Here is a 14,808-nt window from a genome sequence, read left to right on the forward strand (position 1 = left end):
TCAGGTTGCTGTGGCCACAGGATCCTCCTCCCCTTGGCTTTGATTTATTAACACCACATTCATTTTTGACATAGTCTACACTTCTGTAAAAAGCATTAAAAATGTTTTTCCCTGTCAGGCTCAGACTGTACTGCAGCAGAATCTCAGCTATTCAACATCCTTACAACTAATTAAAGAAACTTCTTAGGGTGAGATTTGTAGACAGTTTCAAGGACTTAATTTTGCAGAAATTCTTTGACACTTAAAGTAGTCTTAGGTACTTCTGTATTTTTAGAATATTACGTGCTGGGGAAGCAGGGTACTAGAACAATCCTGCATTTGTTTACTTTTTTTGGCTATTGTTTTAATCTTAAAACCCCCTCAGTGTAAAACTATAAAGCTTAATTTTAATCCATATTTGCAGAAACCAGAAATGTACAGGCCAATTTGCAGTGCAGGTCTGAACTAATTAAGCATCATTATTACTGAACATGTTAATTAAAAAGAATCAGTTGGTATTTTACCTACGCATAATTTATCCAGAGAAATTTAAAGCCTTTCACATAATATGAAAGCTTACAAATAATGGGCAAGGAAAAAACCTCCATAGGCTCATACAAAGGCTGTCTTGTGCAGTAATTAGACAAAATGAAGAAAACCAAATTTAGTTTGACTGTCAGTATGTTGGGGGTTTTTTGTTGTGCTGGGTTTTTTTGGGTTTTGTTTTTTGTTTAATTATGAAGAATACTTGGAGTAAAACCTTCCAGTGAGGAATAATGGTTAAGATAGACACTGAATCTTTCTAATCTCCTATGCATGCTATTGCTATACAGATACATAAATACATAGATACTGAAGAAGTAGACACAATTCTTGCCAAAACCAGTAGCTGGTTGATGCCTAGAGACTGGGTGCTATCACCAAGGACAGGGAAAGACCAAGATTCTAACAGAAGTACCTCCAAATGCACTTCTGATCATACGCAAAGGGAAACAGCAATGAACAGAAGGCAATCTGAAGAGCACTTAAGATGACCATGATGTGTTTGCAGGGTTCCTTATTTTAGTGAGTGAACCCAGCTGTCACAGCAGGATTGGAATTACACACAGCAGACAGTGTCTGACTGTAACTGCAGGAAGAATTCAGAGACAGTATGTTATTTCTCATATGTACATTTGCTCATGCTAAATGACAGCCAGGTGTTTCATAAGAGCCATGAATCTCAAAAAACCCAAAGACCAGTTGTTGGTTTTGTTTTTTTTTCATTCAGAAGACAAACATAACTCTGAGCCTCTAAGTGTCAAAGAACAAAGAGTGAAAAAAAAAACAAACAAAACCTAAATTTTCAAAATGTCCAGTGAAGATCTTTTAAAACTTAACCATAACAATGCAAGAAAAACTAGAACATTTGCTTTTTCAATCCAAACTTGTTCTTGTGGCTCACTCACAAGCTAAGACAGTATATATGGAACACAAATACGTTTTTAACATCTTAACATCCTGGAAATAGGAATAATAGTGATGCCTAAAGGATAACACAGTTTAAGACATGAATGGTTTATAGGTTCCCCCCCATAATAGTCATGCAGCGTGAACTCAGTTACTATTAAATTTAAAACAAAAGGGGAGCTTTACAAGAAGCAGCATTAAAGGCCCACAGCATAAGACAGAGCATTAATAGAGTGAGTATGTGCAATAAAAGAATGACACAGTACCAGAAGATCGAAGCATTAAGATGACCCAAATACCAAGGCCTCTGATGTATGTTCAGTAAATACTACACTTTGATATTTCAGAAGAGTTCCCATCATCATTTCTCAATCTGGTTATTCCAGTTGAGCATCTGTACAGGATAATTTTGTCAGAGATAGGTTGTAAGGTGTCATTTCTTTGGCACCTTGTGTATTTCAGGAAGTCCTGCAAAAAGTGAAAATTAAAATGTTGTTAGACTTCAAACTTGTGGGATTCAAATGCCCTGTATTTCACCTTTAAAAACCTAAGCTATAGTGCATAAATGCAGCCAATGATATAATCATCTTATTCTAGAAGATAGGACTCCAAACAGGCATGATACTTGCCCACTGTAACGGGATATTTCAAGATACAAAATTATGGTGTCCATTTTATGGATTTGCAGTTGAACTAAGGGTTCCTTTTTTGTTGTTTAGGAAAATTGTTTCCTCAAACACCCATACCATGCTATTTTGGAAAACAGTTGTAGCATTCACCTTGTCACTAATGAGACATCTAAACAAGAGTATCACAGCTGCTGGTTGTAGGCAGTTTCTGTAAAATGAGCAGTGCCAAGCACCTGTAATTAAATTGTACCACAGAAATTTGTAGAATCAGAATGGTTTGGGTTGGAAGGGACTTTAAAGATCATCTAGTTCCAACCCCCTGCCATGGGTGGTGACTCCTTCCACTAGACCAGGTTGCTCAAAGCCCCATCCAACCTGGCCTTGAACACTGCCAGGGAGGAGGAATCCAAAACTTCTCTGGGAATTCTGTTCCAGTGTCTCACCACCCTCACAGTACAGCATTTCTTCCTTATATATAAATCTTCCCTCTATCAGCTTAAAGCCAATACTCCTCATCCTATCCATACACTCACCAATATATATAAGTCCCTCCCCACCTCCCCTGTAGCCCCTTTAAGTACTGGGAGGCCACTCTAAGGTCTCCCCGGAGCCTTCTCTTCTCCAGGCTGAACACCCCCAACTCTCTCAGCCTGTCCTCACAGGGGAGGTGCTCCAGCACCCTGAGCATCCTCGTGGCCTCCTCTGGACCCACTCGAACAGGTCCATGTCCTTCTGATACTGCAGACCCCAGAGCTGGACACAGCACTGCAGGGGGGGGTCTCACCACAGCAGAGCAGAGGGGGAGAATCCCCTCCCTCAACCTGTTGGCCACACTGCGCTTGGTGCAGCCCAGGATACCGCTGGCTTTCTAGGCTGAAAGCACACATTGCTGGCTCATAGTTTTCCATCCACTAGTACGCCCCAGTCCTTCTCCCTGGGGCTGCTCTCAATCCACTTGCCCAGCCTGTATTTGTGTTTGGGATTGCCCCAACCCATGGGCCGGACCTTGCCCTTGGCCCTGTTGAACTCCATGAGGTTTGCACAGTCCCACCTCTCCCACCTGTCCAGGTTCCTCTGGATGGCACATCCCTTCCCTCCAGCGTGTCGACCACACCACACAGCTCCGTGTCATCAGCAAATTTGCTGAGGGTGCCTCAATCCCACTGTCCATGGCACCGACAAAGATGTTAAACAGCGCCGGTCCCAGTATTGACCTACAGGGAACACCATTCAATTCACTAATTCTTTGCCCTGTTTTAACTGTTTTAAATAGTGGAATATTAAACAGGTATCACACAACTCATAATTCATGTAAATGTGAACAACAAGATGAAGAAGAGCTTAGGGTATCATACTTCAACTTGTTAAATGATTTGTAAAAAGTGCCCTTGTCCACATCCCAGGTGTTTGCAATCTGTTTTGGAACATGATGTACTAAACAGTATTAAGGCAGGGTGGAGAAATGCTAAACCTCCAGGTCCATCAATTATGTACCTGCAGATAAATAGTTCTAACTAAGCTAATGGTGAAATGACAGAGGCCTACATTGTATGACCTTGCTGTGAATGTATGGCATAGGTATGTAAGAGAATATAAGCAGGATTTCAAAGCCTTTACCCATACCAAGCAAAACTCAAGCTCTTCTAGGCAAAGGAACACAGTGAGCACTCCCTCCTTGCTCCCCTAAGGATACCTGTTCCAAGGAGAGAGAAAGTACAGCATACTCATCAAATCCCCCAGAGAAGCCCATCCTATAGAAGAGCACAGCACTAACATCTTTACCAATGCCATGCCTGCCTCCTGGATTTTCCACTGGAAAGTGGGCAAGTTTTTTAATTGGCTTGATCCTAATTGTCACGTTTTCTCTACCTGATAATTCTGAAATATGAAAATATGCAAACAAACACAAATAATCAACAAGGATTTTAAAAAAAAAATCTAAATTAAAAGCTTTTCCATTGTGGGGCTGGTTTGAGTTGGTTTGGTTTGGGATATATTTTTTTTTCAAAGTTGCAACATGTACATTAAAGGCATCTGAAAGATACAGTTAGTTACTGCCTTCCTTTTAAGGGCTGGTATAATCAAGTCTGCTTGTAGGCCACTTGCATGTAGTGACATGGAGAAATAATTCTGAATTGCTGAAATAAACGTCAGTGGACTTTCAGTCATCTAGGAAAACACTTCTTATGGTGAAACAGTGCTTTACTAAAATTGACTTCTATCACCTTTATATTCTTTGAATTTGGTCAGTAACACACTAAACTGCAATTAAGAACAACGCTTCTGGAGATGAGTACTTCCTCCTTTTTTGTGGAAAGCTGCCAACACAGATGTAAAAAAAAGGAGAATTTATCTTGGTTTCCCAACAGTCTTTCCAACCACAAGTGTCACTGCCCTTTGCAGATCAAAGAAGCCTTTGTCAACCTGAGAAATTTTAGCTGGGCTAGAATCCATGAATCGCATGAGTGATATGAAAAGATAGCATCAAAAAAAAAAATAAAGAAAGCAGGTCTTTTTATACCAAAAAAATATACTCATGGAACTTCAATCCTGTTCAAAGTTTATTAATAAAACAGTTTAAACAGATCTTGTAGTAATCAAGAGGGTAAGTACAAGTTTCAGCTTTCATTTGGAAGCTGCCATATCAAAATCCTCTAAAACTATTAATTACAGACCCAAGAGTTTGGAAGACAACTAAAAAGAACACAAGACATTGTTTTTTATTACACAGTCACATTGAAAACATATTAGTTTGAAAAGCTGAATTTTGAATATTTGAGATGGCAACATTGCATATAAACTCCTCAAAGGAAGCCTAAACATTGCAATCTTTGACTTTGCTTAGTACTTTCTTCCAGTAAACTTTTAATTGCTTAGCTGGTGGAGATCACTATCATTGCTCATGTGAAAGTGTTGAGACACGTAGGCAGTGTCCAAACAGGCTAGAGAAGCCAAGTGCTGTCTGTCCTCAGTAGTGTGGTCCCTGTTTAACCACCTTCCTAGGTTTCTTTGGAAGCCAGCATTTCATCTATAGCAAAGACACTTTAGCCAAAAATACAATAATTAATAGTAACATGATTTAAGAAAATATCACACTAATACAGCATAATCTTCTTTTTGGACTGATATTCTGACTTGAACTTCTCAATAATTTAACTATCCATTTTAATACAGGCAAATGAACTTAACTGAAAAATAAATGGTAATAATATTACTTTAATTACTTTTTTTGCCTCTTGCTTTTTTAAGAAAATAGCAGTGTGGCATGAGTGAAAACAGGCAGTAAGGGGTGGACTTTTGTGTTCTTTCCAGGAAGTATGAACAAAAAGAAATGACCTGTGGCAAATTCCCCCATTGTACAGTGGGAGAGAAAAAACCACCAAGGCCAATCCATGTCCTGGAGTGACATATACACCCACTTCCTCTTGGCTTCAGTAGTACAGAAAAACAGGTAGCAAAACAGACAGCCATATGGAAAACATTGAAAAGGAAACATTTAGAAATTGTGCAAGAGAAGCTGATGACCCCTAACACCAGCAGGCTTAAGGGAAAAGCCATGATCTTTCCTGCTTACAGAGTTGCCAGTTTGTCATTGTTTAACCCCAGCTGGCAATTAAGCACCACACAGACGTTTGCTCACTCTCCCCCTCTCAGTGGGATGGGGGATGGAGTCATAAAACAAAAGTAAAACTTGTGAGTTGCGATAAAGACAGTTCAATAGGGCAGGAAAAGAAGGGAAAACAATAATAAGAGAATATACAAAGCAGGAGATGCACAATACATTTGCTCACTACCTGCTGCTGATGCCCCAGCCAACCCCCAAGCTGTGGTACCCCTCAGCTAACTCCCCCAGTTTCTATACTGGGCATGACATCACATGGTATGGAATACGCCTTTGGCTCATTAGGGTCAGCTGTCCTTGCTGTGTCCCCTCCCAGCCTATGCTGGCAGAGCAGTATGAAAAGCTGGAAAGTCCTTTACTTAGTATAAACACTGCTTAGCAACAGCTAAAACATCAGTGTGCTATCACCCTAAATCTAAAACACAGCACTATACCAGTTACTAGGATGAAAATTAACTTTATTCCAGCCAAAACCAGGACACAGATGTATGCTCAGGGTCATGAGAAGCAGCTGGCTTTAAGTATATTTGCACAATGCTATGCACATCTCCAGAAAATATTTTCCTCTTAAAGCAAAATACAACAGCATATATTTGGCAGTCTGTACACCAAATTTAGTGACTCTCTTGATTAACATGCAATGGTTGTGTTGCCACTCAGAAGCAAGTCCACATGATGAAGAAATGAGCAAACAGCAGTCCCATGAAATTCAAAGGAAAATGTCAAGTTCCCCACCAGGGAGAAATAACCCCAGGCACCAGTATGTGCTGGGGGCCAACCAGCTGGAAGGCAGCTCTGCAGAAGAGAACCTTGGGGTCCTTAGTAGATAAGTAGCTGAATGTGAGCCTTTGCCTTTGTGGCAAAGAAGGATAACAAGCATCCCAGGCTGCATTAGGAAGAATGTTGCCAGTAGGTCAAGAGAGATCTTGCTCAGCACCGGTGAGACCACATCTGGAGTAACATCCCCAGCTGTGGGCTTCCCAGTAAAAGACAGACATGGATATACTGGAGTGAGTCTAGCAAAGGATCAGGAAGATGATTAGATAATTAATCTGACACAGGAGGAGAAGCTGAGAGAATGAAGATTGCTTGGCTTCAAGATAAGGCTCAGAGGGATCTCACTGATGTACATAAACACCTGATGGAAGGAAGTAAAGAAGATGGATCAAGACTCTTAGTGTTGCCCAGTGAATGGACAAAAGGCAATGGGCAGAAATTGAAATAAAGGAAACTGCTTAAACATAGGAACACACTGTAAAGGTGATTGAACACTGGAACAGGTTGTCCTGAGAGGTTAAGTCTCCATCCTTAAAAATATTTAAAACCCCATTGGACGTGGTCCTGTAAGCACAGCTTGATTAGTTTGTCTGGTGGGTTTTTTTTGGTTTTGTTTTGTTTTTTTTTTTTTTAAAAAACCCTTTCTGCAAAATAACTGTGAAACATAGTTCTAAGAAAGGGTGTTGACATCAAACATTTTCAACTGCTTAACATTGTTACTAGCTTTGAACTGTTGAAAAATTAGGAAAAATCTCCCCAAACAAAAGTGAACTGTGGGGTTATTTTGCTAAGGCTGCCAACACAAAGATGTCAATATTTTAAATGCTGGTGTGGAAAACACTTTCAACAATGTGGTGCATTTTATTATATAAGCTGCAGGACTTGTGGTGAGTCTGGTTAGCTATGTACACATTCAAGTAAGGAAGTGGGTGGATATGAAATTTATCTCAAGGCATCAAGAGGAGGGGAGAACCATTTGAGATTATTTCCTCTACAGGTAGTTTTATATGTGTAGTATTCAAATCTAATAGCAAGAAAAATAGCACTGCTTAAATTGCTTGCTTTTGCTCAGACTGCCTGTTTCTAGAAACCTGTCTGTTGTTACCTCCCAATCGAAAAGTGATACCTGCAAAAACATTGTAATAAAAATAAGGAAATAAATATGGACATATTCATGGTTAAGCAACTAGGTGTTGTTTTGTTTGTTGTTGTTGGTTTTGTTTTTTTTTTTTTAATATCTTTGCCTTCTAGCCTTTACGCTAAAGACTATTAACGTTGCCTAAAATGGGGATTTCCACAGTTGGCTCAGGTCTGTATATGCACTTGCATGAATAGCTGCTGTCTTGCTTAAACAAGCTTAGAAAGCAGAGCAATCAGAAAGATCAAACTCAATTTATTATTATGAAATATTATATATTAGGGCCATATAAATTGTTTTGAAGTATTATACTAGCATCCTGAATTTTGTCTAGTCTTGTGCTTTTGACTTTCCTATGATATGGTATTGTCTAGAAAAAAAATATTTTTCTGTGCTTATTTTCTCCAGACTGTAGAGTAGGATGCAGACAGTTGGAAAAGGCTCAGCTTGGAAAGGTTCAGCTAAACTTTATTAGTTTCTAAATGTTTACATTTTAGATTACATATAATACTTGTTGTCATTAATGCATAATAAATAGGTAAATTGAGCCTGTCAACCCAGTTTGACTTGTTACACATGGCTTCATCAGATAATCAAAAATAAGTTTATCTAAGGGGTTTTTCTATAGGTATTTTCCCTCCCCACAATGTCAGAGGCTTATGTGAGTTTCAGTGCCTTTTCTTGCTTGCCTGCAGAGAGCAGTTGCTTAACTTTCCTGTCCTACATCTTTAATAGAGTCAAAAATTATTGGAACTGTGTTGTTAAGCCAGGTGAGGTATAGCACAACTAGCAACATCACTATGCTCCTGTCACTGTAACACTCAGTTCCTGACACTTCCAAAATTAGTCTTGTAATAATTTAAAAAGTCTGAACTGTGTTTTACTCAGGAAGAAGATTCCAAATGGTACAGACATCCCAAAGTTGTTTGAAAATAAGGAGCTTGGTAGAAGAAAGAGAACTAGCACATGTGACGATGAACCAGCAGTACTACAGCAAGAAAGTTCTTAGGAGACTCTGAAGACACCACTTGTCACTAGGTTCATGCTGCAGCCTCAATATATACAAACTAAAAAAATTAAACACAAGATGCAAGTCTTCAGAAATTCATGTTATATTAGTTTCAACACTAATGCGACTACTTGTAACTCAAATAAGTGTTTCATTCTGTCCATCCAGCCGCTCTTTGTCTCACCTTACTTCACATGGGCTTGATTCTACTTCTTTTGTCCTAAGAGAAGTGAAAACAAACTGTAAGACAAAGGCTACCATAATTATTTATCCTATATTGATGTTATTCTACATCCATTAGAATGCTTGTTTGACCAAAAGAATGGTACTATGTTGTTCCTTTTAGTCAACATTGATGATTATGAGTATTGGAGATCTGCAAGAGTGGGCTGCTCTGCAAGGGAGGGTAAGCAGGAGCCACAGGGGACAGGGACCATGTTCTTACCAGCAAAGGTTACAGTACAGACCTAATAATCAACACATGACTCCTGAGTAAAGAGACAGGCCTGAGAATCATCAACAGGGTACCAGACTAAACTCAAACACACCAACAAGGTAGCTCAGAGGACAAATAACCAGGGAGGGCCTGAGCTTAAATGCAGTTCCTGGGCCAAGGGGCAGACAGCGCATGGATGGAGGGCCCAGATAATCCTGATGAGATTAATTAGGGACTGTTGGTGCTCTCAGAGCTCTGACAGAAGATAAATTCCAGTAGCTGTAACCTATCTTCCCCTGTAGGTAGGATCTTTGAAAATACTAAATTTTTATTAAAGAGTTTAATGTGGATTTATTAGGCTATAATGAATTTTTAATTGTTCAGTATGCTTTGGTTGGATCTGGTTTTTAATATCTAACACTAATATTAAAATGAATAATTTTAATGTTATTATATGCTATAATGCTTTTGCAGTTCTGAGTAGTTATTAGCTGAAGCTACAGAATTTATTATTGTTATGTCCTCTGAAAAAGTCTCTAATTCTAGTGTTTTAAGCGTCATCTTCTGGTTTTGATGATACACCCAAAAAAGCATGTGCTGGCAGACTGGTAAATAAGTTTTGTTTCTTTTAGCACAGGAACTTTCACAGAGACTGTAAGTTTCATGTGTCTGTGGTATCCCTCTAGAGAAAACAGTCATGATTTATTTAGAGGAACTTTATCAGTGGTTGGAAAGCCACGAGGGAAGTATCAGAAAGAACAAGTTTCTTTAAATAGTTTCTAATAGGTTTCATCTCAGCCAGCTTTTTCCTAAACTAGGCGTTAACACGCTGCAGTCTGCTAGAGACTTTGGAAGATAAAAGCTTTGTTCTTGTGCATAATAATAGGTTTAGTCACCTCTTAAAAATCACAGAAGTCATGACAAAATCATGTTTGATATGAGAATGGTGATCAGAAAACACTGTACATGACTTTTTTACAAAAGTTGTCTTCAGGCCTTGTTGCTGCTTGGCAGATGGAGAAGGATTGCCCTCTTCATGAACCTTTTCATGCAGTGATACAGTGACTACTCACAAGTGTCTACTGACTACCACTTTTGGTGGTAGAAGATAAGTATTTCATGTACAGGATGAGTATAATTAAACAAGAAGAAATACTTAGAGGTGAATAAAGATGTTAAAAACTAAATCACCTGTGTCATGTGAATATACTGATGTTGTGACACGTTACATACTGTTTGAAAGGTTGCTACTCTGTTTTGCCTTCCAATAAAATACTATACATACTTTGAAAAATCAGTGTATATGCTGAATTGCAAAGACAACAATGCTTTGGTTTCGTGAAGTCACATGTGGTAGTTTCAGCATTCAAATCTGAGAGTTGAAAAACTTACCTTGTTTTTAAAGACACTGAGTTCATAATGCTGTATCCACAACAATAAAACGGTATTGAAGAAAATCTATTTTTATTTTGCCTTCTTGCACCTTGACATAATTTAATTTTGTCCAGCTACCACATTACCACTACGTCTCTCACTTACTCTTTCAGTATTGGGAAAAATGTGGTTGAGTTTGTTTCCCATTATTTCATCAGTGGGGCTTTCTGGTAAATTTTTGTAGCCTTACTTGCAAAACATCCACTTTCATTTTGAGAATGTAGGAGCTATTTTTAGATTCACTTTAGAGAGAAAACTGTCCCTTTCAGCACACACTAACATAATTGTTTTTCTTTTTTATAGGTTCTGCTTGCAAATTTAATATCAAGTTGCTTAGCAGTGCTGTATATGTAAAGCAGAAAATAAGGAGTATTACAGTTTAAAAAAAATAGTGTGGAAAACTGTTGGTTTGTTTCTGGTGATGAAACAGTTTGTATGTTGAGAATATTGTCTCCCTTGCTAGGCTGTGTTGTGTAGCTGCTATTTTCTCTTGTTGCCTTTTCCACAAGTTTGCTTTCTCTTCACTTGTTTTACCTCATTGCTTGGGAGGATTGTAAACTGTGGCTGAAGCAAAGCTGATGGGCATTTATAGAGCTTAGCACAAAAAAATTCTGATCATAAATCAGCGCAGTGCTGAACAAATAGGTATAAGGTGAAATGATAGCGATATATGAATTTTTGAGGTGGAAGGTGCTACCAAAACCAGTGGTAACAGTGAGATTTGTAGGGGAACAGGAGTTACATGGCAAACAAGAAGATGACATTTTCCAATATTATCTATGGAAAGATTTAAGCAGAGGCACATGTGAACTGGATTTTGAGTTATAGCAGAGCTGTTAGGTGAGGAAGGGAGTAGAAGCCTTCAATTCTAATGTCAGAAGAGGCAATTTTTAAGGCTGTAGGAAGCAGAAAGGTTAGAGGATTTCAGCATCTTGGAGGGTGGTGGGTGTGGACAAAGGGCTGCATTAAACAGTAAGAGCATTAGGGGACTGCAAAACTCTGGGACCAACATAGAAAAAGGTTCAGCTCTTTGGTTTTTTCCTTCTCTTAAGGAGAACAGGCTTTTAATGCTCTCTCCAGCTTTCTGTCAGACATAGCTTTTGCTCACGTATTTACACAAATCTCACAAGTGCACTGTTCAGTGTAAGGATGGAAATTATCCCAGTGTGCCTGCAACAGAGGTGATGATTGTTGTGAGGACTCAGCTATGCCTTGAACTGAAAGGACTACATTTAGGTTGGTTAAAATAAACCCTGTGTGCTGGGGTTTGGATGGGACTGTTGGACAGAGCAGCCTGAATCTGAATGGCTATGATGAAAACTGAGGACAAAGGGGCTATATTACTTCATGGGGTCCAGGGTATAAAACTAAAAAAAAAAAAAAAAATGTTAGGAGCAGAACACCACGCCTGTCTCATTTTAGCAATGGCAACAGCTCGTTCTTAGATGGTGGTGGTAAAATTATTTGTAATTCAGAAATCAGTACTAAAAACTCTTTATAAAAAAATTACTGCATACTGGTGACAAATGCAAGAATCTGATTGCTCGTATAAGCTGAGGATAAAAAACCAGTTTAATCCTAAAGTAAGAGACTGTTATACAACATAAACTGTAAGAAATATGTTTCATTTGACTATGAATTATTTGCAACTAAAAGTTCTCTGAAGAAGCCACTGAAGAGATCTCTTAACTCCAGATACTTAGTTTTGCCAAAATTTACAGTATTAGTGATAATCCATTCATTATCTCCAGGAAGATTTAGTATATTTTTTTTGTTGTTTCAAAAAGTCAAGCAGATAAAACTGAGTTTATACATGAAAGATACTATAAACTGAAAAGCCACCAATTTACATATTATTCCCAGAGGAGGGATGGTATCACAATTGCTGCTATGAACTCCACATTGACACCAATCATGACAGGAGATCATTCCATGGATTTAGCAAGCTTTGCAGGCACATTTGAATCTCGTTTAGAGAACAACATTCAGGAATATTAAGTGAATATATGTCCTTACTGGTACAGAGTATGTATTTCCTTGGTATGCTTAAGATATTTATCTCAGATTTCTGGGATATTTTTACTCTTGACTTCAAGAAATGTTACAAATTTAGTGCCAATATGGTAAAAATGCAAAGCATTCTAAATGTATGAATCCAGATTATTACTGGTCTCAAACATTAAATATGTTGCAGGCATTAAATGTTTTGTAAAACTTGCAGAATTTTGTGAAACCAGAAGGGCATTAGTGCCAAGATTTACAAAAGGTGAATCTTGGTCATCAGGATTCAAAGAGCAAATGAAGTAATAACTATAGACAAGTTTGCTTGACGGAAATTTTGAGCAAAATATTAGGAAAGCATGGAAGAGATTCAGCTGAGAAGTAATCAGAATATAATGTCAGCTAACGTCTTTTGATAGGAAATATTTATTTCCAAGGAAGCTAACTTTATTCTTTGAGATTACAAGTTCAGAGGATAGCTGCATAGATATGTTTTGTTAAAAGCTTTATTATACCATAATGTTTCAAATAAAAAGTTTTACAAAAGTAAACAGGGATTTTACAAATGTTAAGCAGACATGAAGTTGATGATGAGCTAGTTTACATGAAAATCTAGGAAAGTAGATTATTCTTGTTGGAGAGAACTGCCATTTATTAGATTTATCACTAGTAGGGTTTCACAGTGCTTTGCAGAGGACCTAGTAGCCTTATCTAATCTGAGAGTAAATGTGAAATATGATAAACTTTTGTGATTGATGCAAAAAATAGACTATTAAAAAGCAATGTGGAAGAGAGCTAGTTTGCTTGTTGGGCTTATTCCAGCAAAACGTATTTTTCATAAAGACAGGGCTGAAGCTAATGCATCATGGAGCAAAAAAAAAGTGAGCCAGCCTAGACAGACTTATCCTGGAAAACAGAACCTCTGAAACAGAAATGGAAGGAGGGCTGATAGAAACAAGGCAATAATGTTTCTGTAGAGGCATCAGTGAAAATCTGCACACAGGTCCAGCACGTCTCTGCAAAGAATGTTGGAAAACTGGAAAGAGCAAAGAATGATTTGCCAGAAAACGTGTAGACTGGCAAAATCACCTCACAGCAAGACACTAGAGAATGTTGTACGTTTCATTTATCAAAAAGACACTGAGAAAGAACTTGTTCATAGGTTTTAAGTTCTACCATGAGGAGGAAAGATGAGACAGAGAGGCTTTTACAGAAAGAGCAAGGACACAGTAATGAACAAATGGCTGGAGACAGAAAGAGGCATCATGAAATAGAGGAACACCTTTTTAACACTGGATGTGACTGTCTGTGGGAAAAAACCCCAACAGGCACAGGAATGTAGTGTCTGCCATTTGATTTATGATACCTTCTAGGAGTGGTATGTTACTCAGGTGAAGTTTTCACCTGCAATATAGAAGCCAGGGGATCAAGCTGGATCATATATAGGAAGTTTTACAATCTGAAACAGCGTGGACGTGTGGGTATGCATAGTGCTAACAAAAATACAGCCAGATTATCCAGACCCAAGTTACTGGGATAGATCAGGGTCCATCTGCTTCTTTTTAAATTGCCATCACCATGGCTCTTGTCTGTAGTCGAGCCCATGTGATTAGACACCTCTACATACCTTTTACCTCTGGGCAGGGTGATTGGGAACTTTTTACAGGTCACTCAGTATATTCTCTTGAAGGCCTATGGTTTTTCTTCCTCTCAGCAAAGCCTGGTTTGAGAACAGAACAGTTTTCCATGTTCTTAGCGGAACTTCTGTGTGGAACGGCTGGAAAACAACGGTCGTATTATGTGCGGTCCAGACCGAGTGGCCTCGCTGTAACAACGGGCAGTAGCTGTTGTGAGGAACACCTGCAAAGGCCAAGGGATGGAGAAACTGCGTGCGCAGCAGAACGATAAGGAAGCTGGACTGTGGAAAACAAGATGTTTGGCAGAGGAGCGCGCGTGGACACCACACCGGGACCAACCACAGAGGGCAAAGGGCGCGTGGACAAGGAGCCTCGGCCCGTCAGCCATCAGGTCGCTGTGCGTGTGCCTTGTGTGGGCTACAAATCGCTGCGTATCCTTTCACAAAGCGGCGTTAACCTGATCGCATCGGCCGTACGCGTTGTGCCCGGGGCGGCAGCAGGCGCCGGCGCTGAGGGTTCCGCGGCTGCTGAGGCGCCCGCGGGGTCCCTGTTCCCCAGGGCCGCTCCCGAAGGGGGCCGGGGGCGCCTCGCGCGCAGCGCCGTGCGGAATTCAGGAGCCAAAATCGACAGATTCGCCGCCGCCGCTCGAGTCTCCGCTCCCAAGCCCAGGGGAAGGATCCCCGGAGCGCCCCCCGCC

General features: G+C 39.5%; 1 protein-coding gene across 2 annotated transcripts in view; it reads right to left on the reverse strand.

Moving 5' to 3' along the window:
• LOC113484502 (receptor-interacting serine/threonine-protein kinase 2-like) overlaps window positions 1–14,319 on the reverse strand; it is a 31,049-nt gene extending 16,730 nt beyond the window's left edge. The window contains exon 1 of one of the 2 annotated variants that reach the window (XM_026856901.1): window positions 14,102–14,319. The gene's annotated coding sequence lies outside the window, so the exon portion shown is untranslated. The remainder of the gene's footprint in view (window positions 1–14,101) is intronic. The other variant, XM_026856900.1, reaches the window with a different exon arrangement.
• Between the last annotated feature and the right edge of the window lie 489 nt (window positions 14,320–14,808).

This window comes from Athene cunicularia (genome assembly GCF_003259725.1).
Source record: "Athene cunicularia isolate RWA chromosome 11 unlocalized genomic scaffold, athCun1 chr11_part1, whole genome shotgun sequence".
Lineage (NCBI taxonomy): Eukaryota > Metazoa > Chordata > Aves > Strigiformes > Strigidae > Athene > Athene cunicularia.